General features: G+C 43.0%; 1 protein-coding gene across 3 annotated transcripts in view; it reads left to right on the forward strand.

The window, feature by feature from the left end:
- PLCE1 (phospholipase C epsilon 1) overlaps window positions 1-20,815 on the forward strand; it is a 278,203-nt gene that overhangs the window by 61,617 nt on the left and 195,771 nt on the right. Inside the window, exon 1 of one of the 3 annotated variants that reach the window (XM_007471586.1) lies at window positions 10,601-10,954. The exons of the other annotated variants lie outside the window; for them this stretch is intronic. The gene's annotated coding sequence lies outside the window, so the exon portion shown is untranslated. Of the gene's footprint in view, window positions 1-10,600; window positions 10,955-20,815 lie in introns of those variants that run through there. 3 annotated transcript variants of the gene reach the window in all.

Raw genomic sequence — 20,815 nt, forward strand, 5'->3', positions numbered from 1 at the left:
TGTGGCCTCTCCCGTTGCGGAGCACAGGCTCCGGACGCGCAGGCCCAGCGGCCATGGCTCACGGGCCCAGCCGCTCCGCGACATGTGGGATCTTCCCGGACCAGGGCACGAACCCGTGTCCCCTGCATCGGCAAGCGGACTCTCAACCACTGCACCACCAGGGAAGCCCCTGAGAAGCACTTTTTGCCTTGATAGTTATAAATATCATCAAAAATATTAACAATAGTTACAACAATTGAGTGCGTACTGTGCTTTATGCTTAATCAACATTACCAAGTCAGACTTTTATGACAATACCACTAACAGGTGGGCTTTGTAGCTTCCATTATACTTAAGGGAACAGGTTTCAGGAGTTGAGCTCTTGGGCAAAGTAACATATCTGGGAAGAAGCAGAACCCAAGCTTGCAGTGGTATGTGCCGCATCCCTCCCCAGTATTATTCCAATTCACTTGCCCCCATGTGGACAGAGTTTTACTATTTCTACATTGGTGGTCATTAAAAACTTTTTTGAGGAAAAAAAATTAGTCCCAAGTTGCTTTTTCTCTCAAGGGGCTGCACTTGGACTTGAGGGCAAATAGGCAAGTGTTGCTCAAGTCAAGTGGATATTTTCATCACAATGTTAAGAGAAAGTCATTGGAGCAAATCTGAGGTCACACACTCTCCCACCAGTGAACTCCAGCACTGAGCGTTGTTTGAAATGAGAAAATGTTAATGTCCTCCCTGGAGCCTATATATGATATGATATTAGGGGAAAGCATTCAGTTATATTTATTTTTCTTGGTATAATCCCAATAAGATGTCAGTTTCCATTATGAAAATTGCAGGTGTAAAAAATACTATCTTCTGTTTGCTACAGCAGAGCCAATCCAAGAACCCTCTGGAGAAATTCATACCCCAAGCCAACTGGAATTTTTGATTCCTGAATTTTTTGTGTGTGACCAGCCTAGGCTGAGGTGGCGTCCAAGAAGGATGCTCCTAGGTTAGCTTTTTTAGCTGCCACTGACATAATCCACTTTGCTACCTCCTGGCTCTAAGAGTTTCTCCAAAACTCAGCATGCAAGGAACCTTCCCATTTCCTCAGCAGATTCCCATTTCTTAATGCTTTTTTCCCACGGTGTCCTCTGCAGCTCAGCCTACTGTCTTAAAGTTTCAAGTTTATAATTGATTTTACTTCAGTGAAAGGGAATATCAGACCAGTGAATTACTCCCGTTGTTCCTTTTCCTGCACAGCTTTTATTGTTACATTTAGATGTCTTTAACTTTTTACCCATGGTCTTTCACCCTGAGTGAAATCTCTCGGGTTCCTTGGACTTTGAGGAAGACATAGGTACGCTCCCCTTTATCCTGATTGCAGTACCCTTCCTCACAGTACCCCAGAACCTTTCATGGAGGTTTCTTTAGATTATGCACTAACACTGCACAGGCCTGGACTCCTTTCTGCCTCAGGGCCTTTGCACATGCTGGTCCCTCTACCTGGGATGTATTCTTCTATCTACTACATCTCTGTACCTGGTGGTTGACTTCAGTTCATGTCCTCAAGGAAGCCTTCCCAAAACATACCCTTTCCCCTGCCAATGTCAGCCATTAGTTTATTTTATGTTTGTCTCTACCATAAAACTGGAGATGGTATTAGGCCAGAGACCACATAAAATATTTCAGTGCAATAAATATTTGTGCAGTGAGTGGACAAGCAAGGGCTGTACTACTCTGGATTTCCAGAGAAGTAGCTCTTCTGCTTTTAGACTTTATTTCTGGACCAATGTTTTCTCTAAAATGTGCATCTTTCTTCACATCACTCACCTGCCTTTTCACTGCCCCCATCTTCTGGTCATCACACTGGCCCTCTCTAGGGCATCCTGGTTCCCATTCTGGGCCCAGCCAGCCTTCTCAAAAACTGACTTATTTAGGCACTTTTCTATTCTGTTGTACCTCCTCAATATCAACAAGTTTGTTTTATTTATTTATTTTTAAATTTTATTTATTTATTTTGGCTGCATTGGGTCTTCGTTGCTGCGCGCAGGCTTTCTCTAGTTGCAGCGACCGGGGGCTACCCTTAGTTGTGGTGTGTGGGCTTCTTATTTCTGTGGCTTCTCTTATTGCAGAGCACGGGCTCTAGGCGCGCGGGCTTCAGTAGTTGCAGCATGCGGGCTCAGTAGTTTTGGCTCATGGGCTCTGAGCGCAGGCTCAGTAGTTGTTGTGCACAGGTTTAGTTGCTCTGCAGCATGTGGGTTCTTCCTGGACCAGAGTTGGAACCCGTGTCCCCTGCATTGGCAGCCAGATTCTTAACCACTGCACCACCAGGGAAGTCCCAACAAGGTTGTTTTAGATATAGTTTATTTGCTTGTGTTTACTTATTATGGACGTTTCAAACAAACAGGAAAGTACAGAGAGGCTTATGGCAAATAGCCATGTACCCACTGCCCAGAGTTTCAAGCGTCAATATTTGTAATGTTTGCCTCAAATTTTTCTTTAAAGAAACAAAATGTTACAGAGACTGTTGTAGACCCCACTCCCCACTCTCTCTTCCTGCCTCAGAGGTAGCACTATGTGGACAATTGTCAGGCAAGTCACTGGAAAGTCTGTAAGGAAGAAAATAGAAAACTTGACATTTTGGCTAGCCTTATGCCTTATGGATGGGAAATATTATCTCACTCTTGTTTTCATTAATATTTCCCTGAATACTGGTAAGGTTGAACATTTTTCATATTTATTGGCTACTTAGGCTACTTCTATGAACTGCCTGTTTATAGGTTTTCTCATTTATCTGTTTGGTTGTCTTTTTATTGTTGGTCTGTAAGGTTTCCTGTGTAGTTGGACTACTCCTTTACCTATTTTATATATTACAGTTACCTTCTTCTAGCCCGTAACTTGTCTTTTATCTTTGTTTACATTATCATGTATTTTATAGAAATTTTAGATTTTAATATGATTCAACTAATATTTTCCTTTATGATTTCTGCTTTTTATATCTTGATTAAGAAATCCTTCCTTACTCTGTGATTGTAAAGACATTCTCCTCAAAATGTTTTTAATGTTTTGCTTTTCACATTTGCAATTTTCATTCATCTGGAATTTATTTCTGTAATTAGGTAGAAATATAATTTATCTTTACCAAGCTGCCACATACAGTTGGGTATATTTCTTTCTTCCTTCCTTCCTTTCTTTCTCTCTCTCTCTCTTTCTTTCTTTCTTTCTTGATATATTACTTGCAGCAAGTAAGGAGAACACTGGGGATCTTTCCTAAAATAGTGACTTCCACTTGGTTATGTTTCTTCCTTTGCCATCTTTATACTTCTTATTTGTTTTTTCTTGTCTTATTACACTGCCTAGTACTTCTAGTGCAGTATTAAATAGATGTGTCCTTAGCCCTATGCTAAATCTCATTTAATTTGATTTCACTAATAGTCATTAATGTAGGTGTTATCTAATCTGTATAGATGAAAGAACTGAAACTTGGAGAGGGCAAGTAACCCTTCCAGAATCACACAGCTATTAAGTAAATAACAGAGTCAGAATACAGACCCAGGTCTGAGCGACTACAAAGTTGAACTACTTATCCTACCTCTTGGTCACAAATGACTTGGGAAAAAGATAACCCCTTCTGCCTTGCCTGCTCTTGCCCAGAACCTCTATGTCTAATGAGGAAAGAAAATTTTATTGAAGTGATGCCAGAAAAGCACTTCCATTGCGTCTGAACAAAGCCAATAGACTTTGTTTAGTTTAGACCTGCCAAAAGCAGATTAGAGAACCATGTAAGTATAAAATAGTTCTTATTCCAGGTGGTATAAGCATTTACTCAGGTAATAAAATCACATCTTGGTGGAACTTCACAAATGAGAAGTAGATCTTCATAGTTAGTTGACATTCTCAGAAATATTAACAAGTAATTGAAGTTTCCTTCCTCCTTCCTCCGTTCCTTCCCAGCCTCTATCCTTGAAAGATCTGAGGCAGCTTACAAATATCTACCCAAAACAAGATAAAATTAAAAGATAAGGAAATCAGGGTGAAGAGAAAAATAGATATGGCAAAATAAGAATTAATTCTGGCTTTAGTGTCATTTGCTAGAGTGTGGCCACAACATAGCCCAAAGGTTCCTAGCAACTGAAACAAAGGAAACCTATCCAGCTACACAATTCACAGTGGGCATGGGATCAAGATAGAATTGTTGCTAAGGGTATAGATAGTATTTCCTAATTCTGAGGGAGAGAGAGGAGCTTCTGCCATGACCTTCATACAGGGACCCTGTGTGGTAATGTGGACAGTGCTTACCAGCATCTTCTCAGTAATGGGGAAGTGTACCTCACTTGGACCTGGTTCCCCTACTTGACCCTGAGCTCCTTGAAAGGGCAGAGACCATATTTATTTTAGTCTACATTATATAACAGAGCCCAGCACCCTACCTGATACATAATAGGTGCTCATAAAGTATTTTTTGAATGAATGAATATTATTTGTAATATCCATCAATAAAAGCCAATGGCTCAATACAAGATCAATATACAAAAATCAATTATATTTCTTTACACTAGCAACAAACAATTCCAAAATGAAATTAAGAAGACCCATTCCATTTACAGTGTCATCCAAAAGAATAAAATACTTAGGAATAAGTTTAACAGAAGAGATACAAGACTTAGACACTGAAAACTGCAGAACATCATTGAAAAGCCAATGGCAAGACATTGGAGCAAATTTATAAAAAGCAATTGTATGCAAAGTAAAAATATTGATATTCTAGGTATGTGACTTTCTGATGATTTGATTTGATCAAAGACTATAGTTTAAAATTTTATGAGGAATAGATGGGCCGAACATATTTTTTGGCAATTCTTTGTGATTATTACTTTTTGCATCCAAGTTCCTGGTAAGAAGGAGCAGCAGGGAGTTGGAGTTTACTTCTTGGTCAAGAATCTGAAAGTAAATATTACATGTTGCCAATAAAAGTCGCTGCTAAGCACTTAGATGAACTCATAATACGTATATGGTACCATAATTGCTTTATAAATTGGAAGAGTATGTATTAGGTAAAATAAAATCAGGATGTACGTAGAAAGTGGGAAACTGCCTCAAACATTTAGCACCGTCTAATTTATATTGAGGACACTTATGTTACTGATTTCAACCATTAATCTATATTTGAATGTGTGTCTTAAAACATGTATCTGCTGTCTTTAGCTAATTTTCACTGAGTCCATAATGTGTACCTGCCACTTTTCTGAACAACTTTACTGACATTATCTCATGTAATGCCCATGACTCTATAAAGGAGGTACTGCTGTTATTGTCTCCTTTTATAGAAGAGGAAACGGGGGCTAGAGAGGTTAAGCCACTTGCCCAGGTCACACACAAGCACATGACAGTCCCGGAAATCACACCAAAGCCAGGGAACTGTTCCGCCTGTGCCTCCTGCCACCCTGCCATGTTGCCCCACTTATTTCTTGCCCAATGATGGCAAACACCAGTTTCCTGTGATCAGCTAGAAGTGAATGTCCGTTTCAGCTGTGGAGTGTGAATGTACTCTGGGGGGTTTTGACGTTTTGATGTTGTCCTTAGGACGCCACAATTAAAGAATTGTCCCGATTTTAAGACTGTCTTTCCAGAGTGTATCCTAGAATTTCAGGTTACCAACTACAGTTTTTATGACATTTGCCAAGCATTGGCCTCAGGAATTTCATTGCTCAAACAGAGGCCTGGACACAAGCATGATTACCAGACTTTGTTCCTGCCTCACAAGGATTCTCGTTCTATAAAAGTAACAGAGTTTGTAGATAAGACCTTGGGCTCTAGTCAACCAAATCAGTTAAAATTCTGTTTTAATAATGGAACCTTCCACATAGTGTTGCTGTAGGCTGTCACTTAGGGCACTTAGCACAACGTGGGGCACTTAGAAAGCTTTTAAGAATGGTAGCTGCTAAAACACACAACCTTTTAAAACGACTTCGGGGTAAGGAGTGCATCTCGACAGCCAGCAGACGCAGCCAACAGTTTAGAGCTAAGAGCGGCTTTGTACTGCAGATTCCTAAGGCCACCTGGAAACTCGCCAGCCTGGAGTTTGAAAATTTAAACATTTTCAAATTTATTTTTAACCAAACGTAAAGAAAAGGGATTCCCACAGTGTGAAGGAGGCTGCTGCAGCTTCGCCATTTCCCACAGGGAAAGGGACCGAAGGAGGCTTCTTTTTGTTGGTGGAAGAAATGAGGGGGAGGGCGAGAATCTGGGGTTGGGAAGAAGCCTTGGACTGGGAGCTTGAATCTGGGTCCTCAGCCAGCTGTCCCTGGAGTTCCCCGGCCACTCTTTCTACTGCTATAAAACCAGGGGGGCTGGACTACAGGCCCTTCCAGCGTTGACGTTCTGTGAAGCCATAAACGCCTCCTTGGAGCTACAATTTAATGTGAGCCCTCGGCTTTTATGGTGGGGCCCTTGTAAGTGTGCGCCTTTGGAAAGATGTCTCTGTATCTTTCACACAAGTCCCAGGGAAGGCATTGTCCTTTATGTTACCCAGGGCCCTATATCTCAGCTTATAAATTCCTCTGGAAATTTGGAGCCAGGAGAAAGTTTGTCTCTCGGCTTAAACCCTTACATTTTTTTCTGATTGGATGACATCTATGATACACCCTCAGTGTGTTTCTCTTATTACTCCATTTGCCAAGAAGCTCAGACCAAAATGCAGTGATTAGCAATAGTGGCTTCCCTCAGACAGCGCAGGCCTCTGAATCCTTCTTAGAACTGGATGTTGTTGTTTGATTTTATGTACTTTAATATAAAAACCACATGAAATCCTTTTGTGGCATTAAACAGGGCATAAAACATTGGTGCAGGATGACACAGTAAATAGATGCAGAAATACATGAATACTTTTCCTCACAACCAGCGTGTCCATTATCTGGCTTCTTCCCGACTCCCAGCAAATCGGAAACAACAATAACAACTGATATGTAATAGGACCCACCCTGGACCTGGCACTGTTCTCAGTCTTTTATATGTATTTTCTCATTCAACCACCTTATGTTTGGGGCTACTATTATTTTCTTTATTTAAAGATGAGGAAAGTGAGGCACTGAAAGATAAAGTATCCAGGCAAGTTCTCACCACCCCCTTTCTTCACTACTGATGGACAGTCAGGCCAAGGGGTCACATTAGACCCAAAGAATTCCTTTGGTCCTGGGAGTCCTAGTAGCCAAGAGGCCTTGGCTTGTTTATATGGATAGTTAGTAAGCCAACCACAAACAAACAGCAGAAGGGGAAAATTGAAGACCGGAGAAGCCTCTCTCATTTTTGACTACCCTGAGATCTATTCCAAACTCCAGTTGGTCCTGTTTATTTGGGGAACCCCGTGGAGTCTCAACCCATTTTTTGGAATGTGTATGGAGTCAGGCTGTGGTTGGGGGATGGTTCCTTGGACTCCCACTTTCCCCCAGACTTAGACCTGGTAGAAGGCCAGCATGGCTGCGGGTACACAGGTGCCCTGCCTCCCCTAAAGGGGCAGTGGAAGCATTTCCCAGCATTGCTTGTCTTCCAGAGCTGGCACAAAGTCAGCCCATTTGGCTACAAACCCTAAGCAGATCCCGCATGGTGGCTTCTTTTTTTTTTTTTTTTTTTTTTTTTTTTTTTTTTGCGGCACGTGGGCCTCTCACTGTTGTGGCCTCTCCCGTTGCGGAGCACAGGCTCCGGACGCGCAGGCTCAGCAGCCATGGCTCACGGGCCCAGATGCTCCGCGGCATGTGGGATCTTCCCGGACCGGGGCACGAACCTGTGTCCCTGCATTGGCAGGCGGACTGTCAACCACCACGCCACCAGGGAAGCCCATGGTGGCTTCTTTAGTACCTGGTTCTCATTCCTTTTCACACTGAATGCTGGAATGGCCATGGGTAGGGAGAGGATGGGAAGTTGTCTTAGCCAGTCATGGCCAAGCTCACCACCCAGGGCCTGGCCTGGTAGATGGACTGGGTAAGTACAGTCTTAGTTTGGCCATTGAGCTCAGTTGGGAATGTGTCCACAGTCAACATGCGGATGTCTAAGTGTGACCAAATAATAAAACAGCTTTTAGAAACAAATACTCCAGAACTTATACATTCAAAAGTCTCTCTCGTTTAGTCAGTCAACACACATTTGTTGAGCCTCCCCTGTGCCAGGCACTATGCCAGATGATGGAGACACAGCAGCAAGCAAGCTCCTCTGGGCCTGCTGATAGGGAGCACACAGCAAGTGATTCTGCAGGCCGTTGCCTCTGCTGTGGTCACGTGGTATGCTTGGGAAGCCTTGTCTTTTGGAATCGCTTTGGGTGGCTCTGCCTTTAATCTGGAGATGGTATCATTGCTCGAAACATTTTTGGAACTGCCTTTTAGGAATTGCCTTCAGAGCTAGTCTGGGCCACACAGGAAAATCCATCTCACTATTTTATAGCCACACCTAGCTTGTGACCAAAAATGGTATTGCCCAGCTTGATGACCCAGTTTATTCCCTAGACTTGGCTCTGATTGACTTGCCTGTGAGCCAAAATTGCATCCACCCTCTAAGGATGGAGATTTACCACCACTGAGCGTATTAGTGGTAATTTGGATAATTCTGAAATAATATCTCACTTGCCCAAAACTCCCATTGTCCTGTTCCTCTGCTATGACACTTAGCCCAGTCTCCCTTGCGGTGGGATAACCTCCTTCTGCCTCCATTTTCCCCACCAGGTTGGGAGACTTTGGAGGGCAGGACCATATGTCTATATCCTCTGCAGTGTCCAGCATGGATTAGATGTTCAAAAATGAATATCTACTAAAATGCAATGTACAGGTTCTGAAGGAATTTGCCAAAGAAGCGTTCCAGAATTGCTGTGAGAGACAAGAGTGTTGGAACATGGGCAGTGTAGTGTAGATGGAATATGTGGGCTCTGCAATCTATCAGGCCTGACTCCAATCCCTACTTGTCCCCTTTACCAGCTGTGTGGCTTGCCCTACACAAATCGTTCATTCCTTCTGAGCCTCCATTTCCGCAGCTGTGGGTTGGAGATAATGACACTGTCTTACAGGGGCTTTTATCAGGACAAGTGAGAATATTCATGTAATGCCCTAAGCATAGTGCCTATTGCATAGTACGCGAACTCAGTAAATGAGAGCGATTATTTTATTTTACTATTGTTATCGTGGTTGCTGTTGTTGTATTGGAGTGACTTCTCATTTGGATGCATAAATTCTGTTTTTTTTTAAATAACATCTCACCCAGCACTCACATCATTTAACATCATATGTCACAGAGATTTCATGCTGAAAGGAACCCTAGAACCCAACTAAGTCCAACCTTCTACTTTTTCAGAGATCTAGAAGGGGAAGTGGGTTGACTAAGGTCATACTGGTTCATGGCAGAACTGGGCCAGACCAGAGCTCCTTTTATGTAACATTTGATCCTTGCCCCTACATTTGGAGGTTTTCCACCTTCCTTCCAAGGGCCTGGCAAGCAGGCTGGGGGCTCTGGGGCCTGGTGTTCCTGGGCAGCAACAGCAAAGGATTTGGTTTATGCATTTGGGAGCTGCAAACACATGCTTCCCACACTTTTGTGTAGTAATGCTTTGTCACTTTGCAGAGCACAGAGCACGCTTGCGATGGTGTGGTTGTGTCTGGTGAAGCTGGCAGGAGCAATGGACTGGTGGTCAAGGAGCACACCAGACAGACCTGGTGCCACTACTTAGGTACCAGGTGTGAGCTTCGGGTTCTTCATCTGCAGAACGGGGACAGTAATAGTATCTGCTGCATAGGATTGTTGTCAGGGTTAAATGAGGTTTGCATACAAAGTGCTTAGCACAGTGCCTAGCACGTGGTAATTACTTTTAAAATTTCACATTATGATTGGTAACACATCCAAAAACAAATAGTCTACCTCTGGCCTCCCCACCAGTCTCAAGCCAATCTCTGATCCGTTGTAAAACCTTACCTGGACTCTCTGCCAAGCAGGTTCTATTGACAAACCCTTTCCCCTCCCCTCTCCCCCTTTTCATCCAGCAGCAATGTGCCTCTCAGACCCTTCTGTCTCACTCTGATCAGGGACTGTAAGATCCTAGAGTAATCAGTAGCAGTTGCCCATCAGGAATGGTGTTGGGAACCCCTGGGCTTTCTTGTTCATCAAAAGTTATGGGAAGAAAAATGGACTTCTGGCTTAAAGAAACACTGCTTTTCTTTGGAGATGTTTCCTTTGAAGGCATTTGCAGCTGTGGGAGGCTCTGGTCTCCTGCCTGCAGCATAACAGGCTTCCACATCCCTGGATCGGTGCCGTCTACCATTACCACCTTGATACCAGGTTCTTTGCACATGAATACACTGGGTTCTCTTTGTTACCGTTTTTTTTTTTTTTTTTTTAAATCTCAACTAAAACTAAGAGTAATTGAGAAGTTCTGAATTTTTTTTTGGAAAACACGATACTCAGTGAGACCAGAACAATCCAAATAACCCTAAACTTACAGAGACCAGTTTCATTAAAACCCAAGGGTGAATTTTTTTCCCCCATGTAGAAAAATTGTATTTCACAGCGGTTCTTACAATGCCCTGACTCTGGATGGGGGCCCTCCCTTGATTCTGGATATTACATCATTTCATTTCGGCTAATGTAAACACTCATCACCCCGCATGTTACAGGATTTTTCGTACGGTCTGAGATTGGCCTTCACTCGGTGGGTCGTTGCAATGATTAATAGTTTCAGAAGGAAGTGCAGCAGGAAGAGGCTTTGCAGGAATAGAAGAGGTGAGGCAGCTCCATGTGAGATTCTGCAAAGGGATTAAGATTTGGCACCGGGCTTGGTTTCTGTGCAGCCTCTTAGGCAGGGAGCCTCAGGAGAGGGAAGCAGGCTGTCAGCTGGGGCTTTGCACGCTCTCAGCCTGCCTTGAGGGTTGGTTGGTTCTTCCCTCTCTCTGCAATACCCAATTTTACCTTATTAAAGGATGGATGTGGATGCGGAAGGCTTAAAGAAGACCAGGTAAGGGTTCCCATTGTCCAGGAAGTCCCCTGATGTTCTTAATGCATGAAATCTGGGGACTGTTCCTTTTCTCACACCACTGTGCAGTGTTAGCCAAAACACAATTCCTCTGAGACATTTCACACAGAGGATCAGGGAAGTTTCTTCCCTAATTAAGGAAGTTTCTAAAATGTTTTAACCCAAAATATTTAACTATAGAGATGCAAATTTCTCTTCCTTTGAAGACACAGCTTTAAGATTATTTCTGTGCGTTTTAATCTACAAGGTTTTGAAAGGAATCCTGAGGGCTTATTAGATGTTTGTTTTCCTTCCTTTTACAATGGCCTGTGGTGTGTTATGTATGTATCAACATCTAGTTTAATGAAAACTTCTAATTCATTATATTCTTCAGAATACTAGCTTTTGAATAAGTTGATCTCTTTGCAGATTTGATTTTTTTTTTTTTTTCTTCTTTACCTTTTGGCTTTTGTGAATACAATCCTGGTAAGGGAATATCCTTAGTTATAACTAATTTTTAAGAGGAAATAAGAGTTCAGTGCAATCATATTTGATAGCATCCCTGGTTGAAATGAGCTACATGTTTTTTCATGCTTCAAATATACCTTATAAAAAAAATTTTCCATGTACAATGTCCATAGTTTGTGGGAGAGGTGATACAGCTTATCCATGTGGTTAAGCTATCAATATTTATTCACAGACATTAAAAACATGTTAGACCTTTGATAAGATTAGCTCGAGAGATATTTGGAAGAGTAGTTTCCTGCTCACCACCAACTCAATTCCAAATTGTTCCTTTTCCTTAAAAAAAAATTCTGGGGTTAAAAATAACCCAGAATAAAACTTGAAAACTGTTTTGTTTCTCTGTATTTGGCTAACTTCATTGCAAAGTACTGTGCTTAAGGAATTCAAGCTATGAAGACTACTCTTGAAATGGCTCACACTCTATCTCCAAATTTCTAGAACCCTTTTCAAGAGCATATGATGTTTTATGAGTATTAGGATTAAAATTTTCAATTAAGTGTTTATTCCTTCTATACCCCTAGTAGATGGGGGGAAATAACATGAGAAATAGTGTCAGTTTCCTGACACAAGCTCATTTTTCCTTTCCAAAGTAGTGTGGAGTTGTCAAAGTGAGGATGGGAGGCATTTGACACACCTGTTTACCGTGAGAGTGTGGGTGTCTTTGTTGGAGTGAATGCCTGGGGCTGTTGTGGCAGAAGGATAGACGCAGGAATTCTTTTTTTTTTTTTTTCAATTGTAGTATAGTTGATTTACAATGTTGTATTAGTTTCAAGTGTACAGCAAAGTGATTCAGTTATATGTATTCTTTTCCCATGTAGGTTATTACAAAATGCTGAGTATAGGAACTCTTGGTCTCTATTATTTATTGAAAATCAAATGTTTTTATTCAATGTAGGGGACTCCGACCCTACAGCTTCGGTCGGGTGAGAGGAGGTCTCTGCACCCAGTTGTTCCTACTGTTTTTGTTTGGTGAGCCCTTTTAGTTCACATGGTCTCTGTTTCTTCCTTTGGGAGACAGGCTAGCAGTAGAATCTCTAGCATTTTGTGTTTTTTTGTAGTGGGAAGGCTAATAATAAGGCAGGCTTACAACTCAATTTGAGAAGGTGTGAGAGCAGTTGTAATCTTTAGGAAAAGAGAATCATGTCAAGGATTAAACATGCAAACTCTTAATTGTGTTATGTTCATGCTTTTCCGATTATTAGATAATCTAGATGTTCATGCTTTTCCGATTATTAGGTAATGTAGACAAGCTATTGTTATAAATACTTTCCATAATTGAGGTTTTTAAAAAAATCATGCTGCATAGTGTGGAAATGGGGAACCTTGATGTCGTCCTGACTTGACTTTTTCATGGTCATATTGATATCTTCTTAAGGGATATCCTTAGTCCTCTAATATTTTTAGAAATATTAAACAAAATATATTTGTTATATTTTTGTTAAGAAAACAACATATGATTTTGTCATATATTACCTTATCCTCATTCTGCTTTCTTCCTCCTTACCTGTCATTTAGGAGAGAGGGGAAATTGTCCAGGTAAACATTTGGGGAATAATTACCAGGAACGTCCTAGAAGGTTGCCATGAATTATCCTTTCCCTCTTGGTGTGCTCTTGACAAAGATTCCATTTATTTGTTGTTTTTAACTCTATTGAAATAGTAAGACATGCGTGTGGCTGAAAAAAATTCAAATGGTATAAAAAGGTGTAAATAACGAAAAGCCTTCTCTGTGGACTCCTGACCCCCAGTTCTCCCCTAGGCAGTGTCAGAGAGAATTCTGTAAAACAGCTAACAGTGCTTTTGAGCCACACTTTTCAAACATGAGCAAGCATAAGCAACACCTGCAGAGCTGGATAAAACACAGCTTCCTTCCTGGGCTCCACCCCAAAGATGCTGGTTCTAGAAGACTAGGGTTGGACCCCCAAATCTGCATTTCTGGCAGTTTCCCAGGTGCTGATGCCACCTGCCAGGACCACACTTTGAACTGTACTGGCTTAAAGTGAAGGTCTCCTTCTGCTTTCATTTTTCACTTTCTCTTCTCTAGTATTCAGAATGGCTGCAGCTGAAATGAATAGCCACAGTAACCCATTGGCAGAGAACCATAAAATAAAATCACATACCTGTAATCAGAATTGGGGTGGAGAGAAGGGTAGTGATGGGGACAAGCATTCTGTGTGAATAACTGCGGTGTGTGATGTACACACAGAGTGAAGGGCATTGCTTTACAGGTGGGCAGCTGTAAGTTCCAGCCTCAATTATTGTATGATCTGAAACAGTGCCATCGACTAAAGTGAGCACAGCCTCCACCAAAAATATCTTTTTATAGGTTGTGATTTTTAAAACATTTATTGTACTTATATATATGTAGATACACACACACACACACACACACACACACACACACACACACATGCTGGAAAAATGACCTGTCTCTGCCCCCGCTCACCTCAGTTTACCCATGAGTGTCACCACATCTGCTGTGTCCTATGGCAAGTGACACACGTAGATCTACTTGACACAAAAGAACCCAGGTCACACTTTGGTATCGGGCAGAGTGTTTCCCATGACACCAGCCCAAGTTGTAAACAGATTTGTTCTCGTTGATGTATTGGCTCATTCCATGTGGCCTTATGTGCCACACACTGCTGTGCCCTGAGATACAGCGGTGAGCTGGACAGACGTGGTCCTTGCCTTTGTGAGGCTTTGGATATAGTAGAGATTCTTGGGAAAGGAGGTGAATAATCCAGGATGGGGATGGAGAAGGGGAGAATGGGAGGACTATAATGTTTGACCCACATGGCAGGCTCTTAGTGATGACTGAGTGTATGAATGTATCCCTTCCAGTTCGTATTCTGTTGAATTAAACAGTTACTCAGTGCAAGTCATAATATTTGGACTGTAAGGGATACCCGGAGGGTGTGAAACATAGTTCTTGCCCTCAGAGAGTTTGCTGTTCAGGAGCAGGTTATACAACTCTGATAGTCCATCACTGTTCCATTCACAAGGAGCTTCCCCATACATGTGGGCCCCAGCCCCCGCGGTGACAGTGCGACACGGTTGGATAATAAAATATAAGCACTTGTCTCTGGCACCCACTTCTGCTACTTCCCAAAGGAGCTATTACTGCAAGAAGAACAAAAAGGTAAAACACCTACTGTGTTTTATTTAATGTTCATTTCACACCCTGACTTGCTTTGCCACCAGGTGCCAGTTGACTTCAAACTGCTTAGACATCTAATACTAATAATTTCCACATTCTCACCTGCAACATGAAGATATATGGAGAAGCATCAGGTGTATGTGTGTGGCAGGGTGGGGGGAGTGGAAAGGGCTTTTGCCAGAAGCTGTGTCTGTTCAGTGATTTCTCCATTGGGGTCCATAGGAACCCAGCAGGGTCAGCCCATCATACCCATAAGGAACGAACTGTGGCAACCACTGCAGGCTTAGGCAGGTGCAGGACACAGGGAAGCCTTGGTGCATTCCAGAACTACTTTGCAACAGTTGGCAAAGGGAGTCATTATCCACTGGCACTAATTGGGTGAAGACCTTCTGGTGAAAACGATGGAAGAGAGATAGGAAATCAATAGGACAGAAGCTGTCCCATGCATGCCCAACTCTCCTTTTTGGTCCCAGTACCACAACTTGGGAGCATACAATAGGAAGGTTTTGAAGGCTGATTTGGGAATCTGAGAAAGATGCTGAAGATCAGAACCTTTTGTGATCATTGCTGAGCCATAGTCATAGATAGATAGATAGAGAGAGAGAGAGAGAGAGAGAGAGAGAGAGAGAGAGAGATAGCTGTAGTACAGAGCATCCATGAAACAGGTGGAATTTTAGGGTCCTAGTAAGAGCAGGACACAAAGCTGTTGAGTTTCTCAGAAACCAAAGGCTCTCCTGAGACATTTGGCAAAGAAGGGTAAGAGACCAGGGTCATGAAACAGATTGTCAGAGTGGTGGAGAAATCCAAGGAGCCTCAGCATAAAACTGCCATCAGGAAATGCCTAGTGGGTGGAAATAGCCAACAGTTAATGAAAATATGGCAGTAGAAAGGGGTTATGGGCCACCTGACAAGGATAATGAGATTGAGTTGGAGACTGGAATAGGACTGGCTGAGCTAAAAAAATCAGGCCAATTAGTAATAATGAGGGTGTTTACTCACTTGTAGATTGGCAAAATACCTCCCTGGGATGAATTAGGACAAATGATCATTTCCTGTACTAATGATTTTATAGAAGAAAAGGAAGAGAAGCACCATAGAGGGTACAGGAAGTATTGTGTGTGAACACTGTGATTTAATGGTCCTAATAAGTTTAAGATTAATGGTCTGGTGCAAGTTTGGAAAATCAAGATGATGTATACATAACAGGAGAATTGAGAAAGACGTGAATAGTAATTATGAAAAAGTTGTCATAAACCTCAAAACTCTTGCCAAGTGATTTTCTAAAAACATTACCAACACCTTTGGGGAAGCACAAAGTATGACAAGATTCAAAAAACCATTTGGTGGGTTGGGTTGAGAAGAACTAGCTTCCTTTTCCTACGCCGTCTTCTTTGGCTATAGGATGATAAGAATAAATAACTGTTTGCTAGTCATTTACTATGTGCCAGGCATCAGGCAAAACCCTCTATGTGCCTTACTTCATTTGACTCTCATAGTCCTGGAGGTTGGGATAATAATCTCTATTTACAGATGCAGCTCAGAGAGGATTGCTCAAGGCAGAGACATGTTCCCAAGAAACGGATGTCTTCAGGAAAAATAGAAAGTTAATTCAGAGGAGAACAGGGAAATCTACCTGGGAAGCCCAGGAAAAAGATCCACATATCATTGAAGGAGCATCCTTTAAGAAACAGACATTAAAGCAAAAGTAAGAAGGCCTTTTAAAGTAATTGAATGAAGGAGCCAGCCAAAGACCCGGTAGAACCTTTGTAGATTACCGGAACACTCCTTCGGATGTATGAAAAGGAGCCAGCAGGCATAATAAATTATTTGCCTTGATCTTTTCAGAAAAATATATCAAACCGAATAACACTCTTAAATCATCTTTAGAAGTAGAGGTACTAGATCAAGTGGTAGATGCACAGAATGTTCTAGACCTAGTTGACAAACTGAATGTGGATAAATCATGGGGACAGCTTGGCATTCATCCAAGAGTTTTAAAGGAATTCAAAGGTGAAATCATGGGGCTGATCTTTAGCTTCAAAAACCCAGCAATCCCCTAAACCTTTGTTGTCTGGAAAAGTTGCCTGGTTTCATCTCTCTTTACCACTTCATTTGAACATAAATTATAATAGATATATGTAAAATATGAAATATAATAAATCAAACAAGAAAATAAAGACAGCAGTGATTTTGAATTCCCAAACCTTGTTGTGTCACGGTCTTGAAAGTCTTTGTGAACACTTCATTCTTAAAATTGCTGAGAATTACCCAGCCCCTTACGATCATGAAAAATAAGCTAATAATTATTCACATGAGCTCAGTAGCAAAAGCACAAAGAAACAGATGGGCAGTGATTCAGGGTTTTGAGAAAGTATTCATCATACGGTTCTGCTTCACTTAAGGGGAAGAAGATTCCTGCAGCCTCGGAAACGGACGCTCACTGTCCATTAATTAAAGGCATGTGGAGGATTTGGAAACTAATCAGCTTTTGAGCCCCTAACTGCACAATCCAGCTGCCCGATTTGCCTGGTGATCTGGCCCTGCTCCCAGCTGGCTCAGGCCTTCTTCCCTTTCTTATGGTCTTGACTTTGTCTGGCCCTGCGCAATGCCTAGTCCAGATGCCCTGTTCTCTGCTTTGCTGCAGGTAGCCCTAGTTCTGTAGTGCATAGGGCAGGAGTAGAATGGGCCCGGTTGGGGGGCTGGCCAGAGTCAAAACACAGTCAGAATTTGTGCCAGGTGAGACAGTCCAGTACAGGGAGTTTGTCAGCATCTAAGCAAGCAGGAGTAAACAAGAGATGGGAGCTGGGGTGAAAGTCAGTCAGTCATTTAATAGGTCTTTTTTGAGTACAATGTGCCAGGCATCTCACTGAGGATACGAATGAGACCACCATTGTGAGAAAGATAAACGGGTAAACAACCACACTAGAGCAGGGTCTCTCACCCTCAGCACTAGTGACATTTGGGGCTGGACAGTTCTTTGTTGTGAGGATGGTCCTGTGCATTGCAGGATGCTTAGCAGCATTAGATGACAGTAGCATCCTCTCTCATACACAGTCTTGACAACCAAAAATGTTTGCAGATATCGCCAAATGTCCCCTGGAAGCAGAATCATCCCTGCTGAGAATCCCTGCAGTAGCGTATAAGTGCCTGAATGGAGAAAGAACAGGTGATTATGGGAGCTCTTGGTAGGTCCCCTTAACCCAGACTTGGCAGGGAGGGGAGGCTTCCTGGAAGAAGTCATATCAAGAGGAGACTTTGCAGGGTGAGTAGACCTCAGGTGAAGGTTTGGAGAAGGAGGGTCAGGAAGGGAAGTGCTCCAGGCCGAGGGAATAGCCAGGTCTAGAGACCAGGGGGAGGCCAACAGGGTGGTTACTCATGGGTGGTAGACGCTCCTTTTAGTGCACAACTTTATCAATGCCCAAGAGGCAGCATTTCACACCCAGGGTCCACCAGCAGGTTAATCCCTTTTGGATGCTGTGCTTACACGCAAGCAACTGCCCCCGAGTAAGGAACCATATTGGTTTAGAGATGCTTAGCCTAGTGGTCGCAGGTGCAAGGGAAGAAATGGGTATCCAGTCCCCTTCCTGGTGAATTTTCCATAGAATTCTGACTAATTGCCCCTTTCAGCTCTAATGCCTATTTTTTTTAAATTTTTTTTTATTTTTTGCGGTATGCGGGCCTCTCACTGTTGTGGCCTCTCCTGTTGCAGAGCACAGGCTCCGGACGCTCAGGCTCAGCGGCCATGGCTCACAGGCTTAGTTGCTCCGCGGCATGTGGGATCTTCTTGGACCGGGACACGAACCTGTGTCCCCTGCATCGGCAGACAGACTCTCAACCACTGCGCCACCAGGGAAGCCCTCTAATGCCTATTTTTGATTAGCTAAATCTAATCAAATTAGAGCAAGATTCAAAAGTTGTTAGCAGAAAACTTTTTTTTTTTCTCACATGGCTACCTCAGGAGTTGTTTCCAATTGCTAATAACTATAGACTGTTCCAGCAACTGTTTAACAAAAAATATGTTTTAATCACCTTTCAAATGCCCCCTGTCTTCCTTCTACCCTCTTTGTATCTGATTCTTTTCTAGAGAGACTGGTTTTGATTTCTGCCAGGAAAGGTCTATAAGCCACCTGCTGCATCTCCCCGAGGGTTCACATATCTTCGAGGAAGATGCAGTCTGTGTCTTTGCTTTGGCCCCAGTCCCTCTGCAGCCCGCTTCTCCTGTGGGCTTCTTTATCACTGCTGTACCTCGTGGGCTCTTCCATTCCTTAACAGCAGTAATTGACACTGAGCACTTGCTATGTGCCACCGCCACAGGGCTGCCTAGGAGAGGAGCGACAGGTACTAGAAGTGGGGGGAAAGGGAAGTAATCAGGTCTGGCACCATACTAGCTGCTTTCATGTAGGATATTTCTTCTGATCCTCTCAGAAAACCCTGCTTAGTGGGTGGTATCATCCTCGTTTTACAGATGAGTAACAGGACTGATTCCACACAGCTACTAAAGGGTACAGGTGGGATTTCAGCCCACCTGTTAGACTCGGAGCCCACGTTTCTTCTATTTCCATATTCTGGAGAAAGTACCCAGGCCATGGGCCTTGCTGTGGCCCAACTCCCATACCATTAAGACAGACTGGTCAGGGTCTTCTCAGGCTGCAAGGCAGACCTGGAACTTGAGTTACCTCCAGGACTAAAAGTGAGGCTGTCATCTCCAGCTGTTCTTGGGGGCTTCTTGTGATCCAGATTTATCTTTATTTGGGCCATCACTTCATTGTTTCATTCACAGATTGCTGAGATAGCTTTACAAGCAGGAACCCCAGTTCTCTTCACCCTCCCAGCTGTCCCGGTTACTGCTCCCATGGGTAGCATGGAATGATGCTAAAGAGGCCAGGACCAGGATTTAGCAGACCTAGATTCTAGGTACCTCTGCCTTTCACCAGCTGTGTGACCTTGAGCATGCTGCTTATCCAGCAAAATGATGAGCCAACCATAACCCCTACTGCTGGTTGCCCTGGGTTTGGAATAACATAATGGCTGTAAAGGCAGACTGAAAAGTTGCATAAGCTCCCACTGTCAAGAGGTACTCTATCAGCAATAGGAGGGACAAATTACCATTGAATTGGCTCATAGTAGGAACTTAATGCGTGTGTACTGAACAAGGGAACAAGGGAATGAAAGAAACTCCATCAGGGAATGAAAGAAACTCCTGAGCTCCAGACAGGAACTTCATATCAGAAGTCTGGTTTCCCTGTCAGGCAAACAGCTGGAACATATAGTAAAGAGGGACTCTCTCTGAACACTCAGCTAACACAATATGTTAGGCACAAAAGCATTGTGGCTTCTATAAAAGAAAGTACCCAGAAGATTATACCTGACAGGATCCCGCTGATTACCCAACTGCCTCCTCATTTTACAGATGATGAAACTGAACATCAGAAACACTGGTGGCCAGATCACATTCACATGTAGGCAGAGGTAAAGCTAAGACTATTTGACTTGTCAGTTAAGGTCTGTTTAGACTGGGTATGTGAGAAAAGGGAAACCCTAGAACACCTTTTATTTGGATTTTCAAATAAGGCCTCCCAACAAAGGTTCTTGAAGATTTAGTTATCATGGGTTTGGGGAATACTGTATTGACAAGATGAGGACCTATGCCGAAGAGAGTACTTCATACATGGAGGGAAAATTGAAATCAATGATTTTATTCACAGTGTTCGTTCATTAATGAATCTATTCATTCAGTCAACCAGTATTTACTGAGTACCCACAACTGTGTGCCAAGCACGTGACAAGTGGTGGACAGACAAGCCCCGGCCTGTTGGAGCTTCCAGGCTTCCTGTAACCAGATTTATTCTAAAAGAGCTGGAGAAGGCATACAGTGAGCTGCTCAAGGCGGTAAGATGGAGCTCGACCACAAGAACTCCTGAGAGGGCTATGTTAGTGGACAGGGACATAACAGATGGGTTTCGAAACGGCATTTCCAAGTAAGAGCATTAATCTTGGCAGTCTAGAGTTTTAGAAAATCCAACTATTTGCACAGAAAGGAGAAAAGTCAGAGGAAGGAGGCCTGCCAGGAGGTTGCTACAACAACCAAAACGTGAGGTGCAGGGCTTCCCTGGTGGCGCAGTGGTTGAGAGTCCGCCTGCCGATGCAGGGGACACGGGTTCGTGCCCCGGTCCGGGAAGA

Source organism: Lipotes vexillifer, unplaced genomic scaffold, assembly GCF_000442215.2.
Source record: "Lipotes vexillifer unplaced genomic scaffold, Lipotes_vexillifer_v1.1 scaffold325, whole genome shotgun sequence".
In the NCBI taxonomy this organism is placed as follows: domain Eukaryota; kingdom Metazoa; phylum Chordata; class Mammalia; order Artiodactyla; family Lipotidae; genus Lipotes; species Lipotes vexillifer.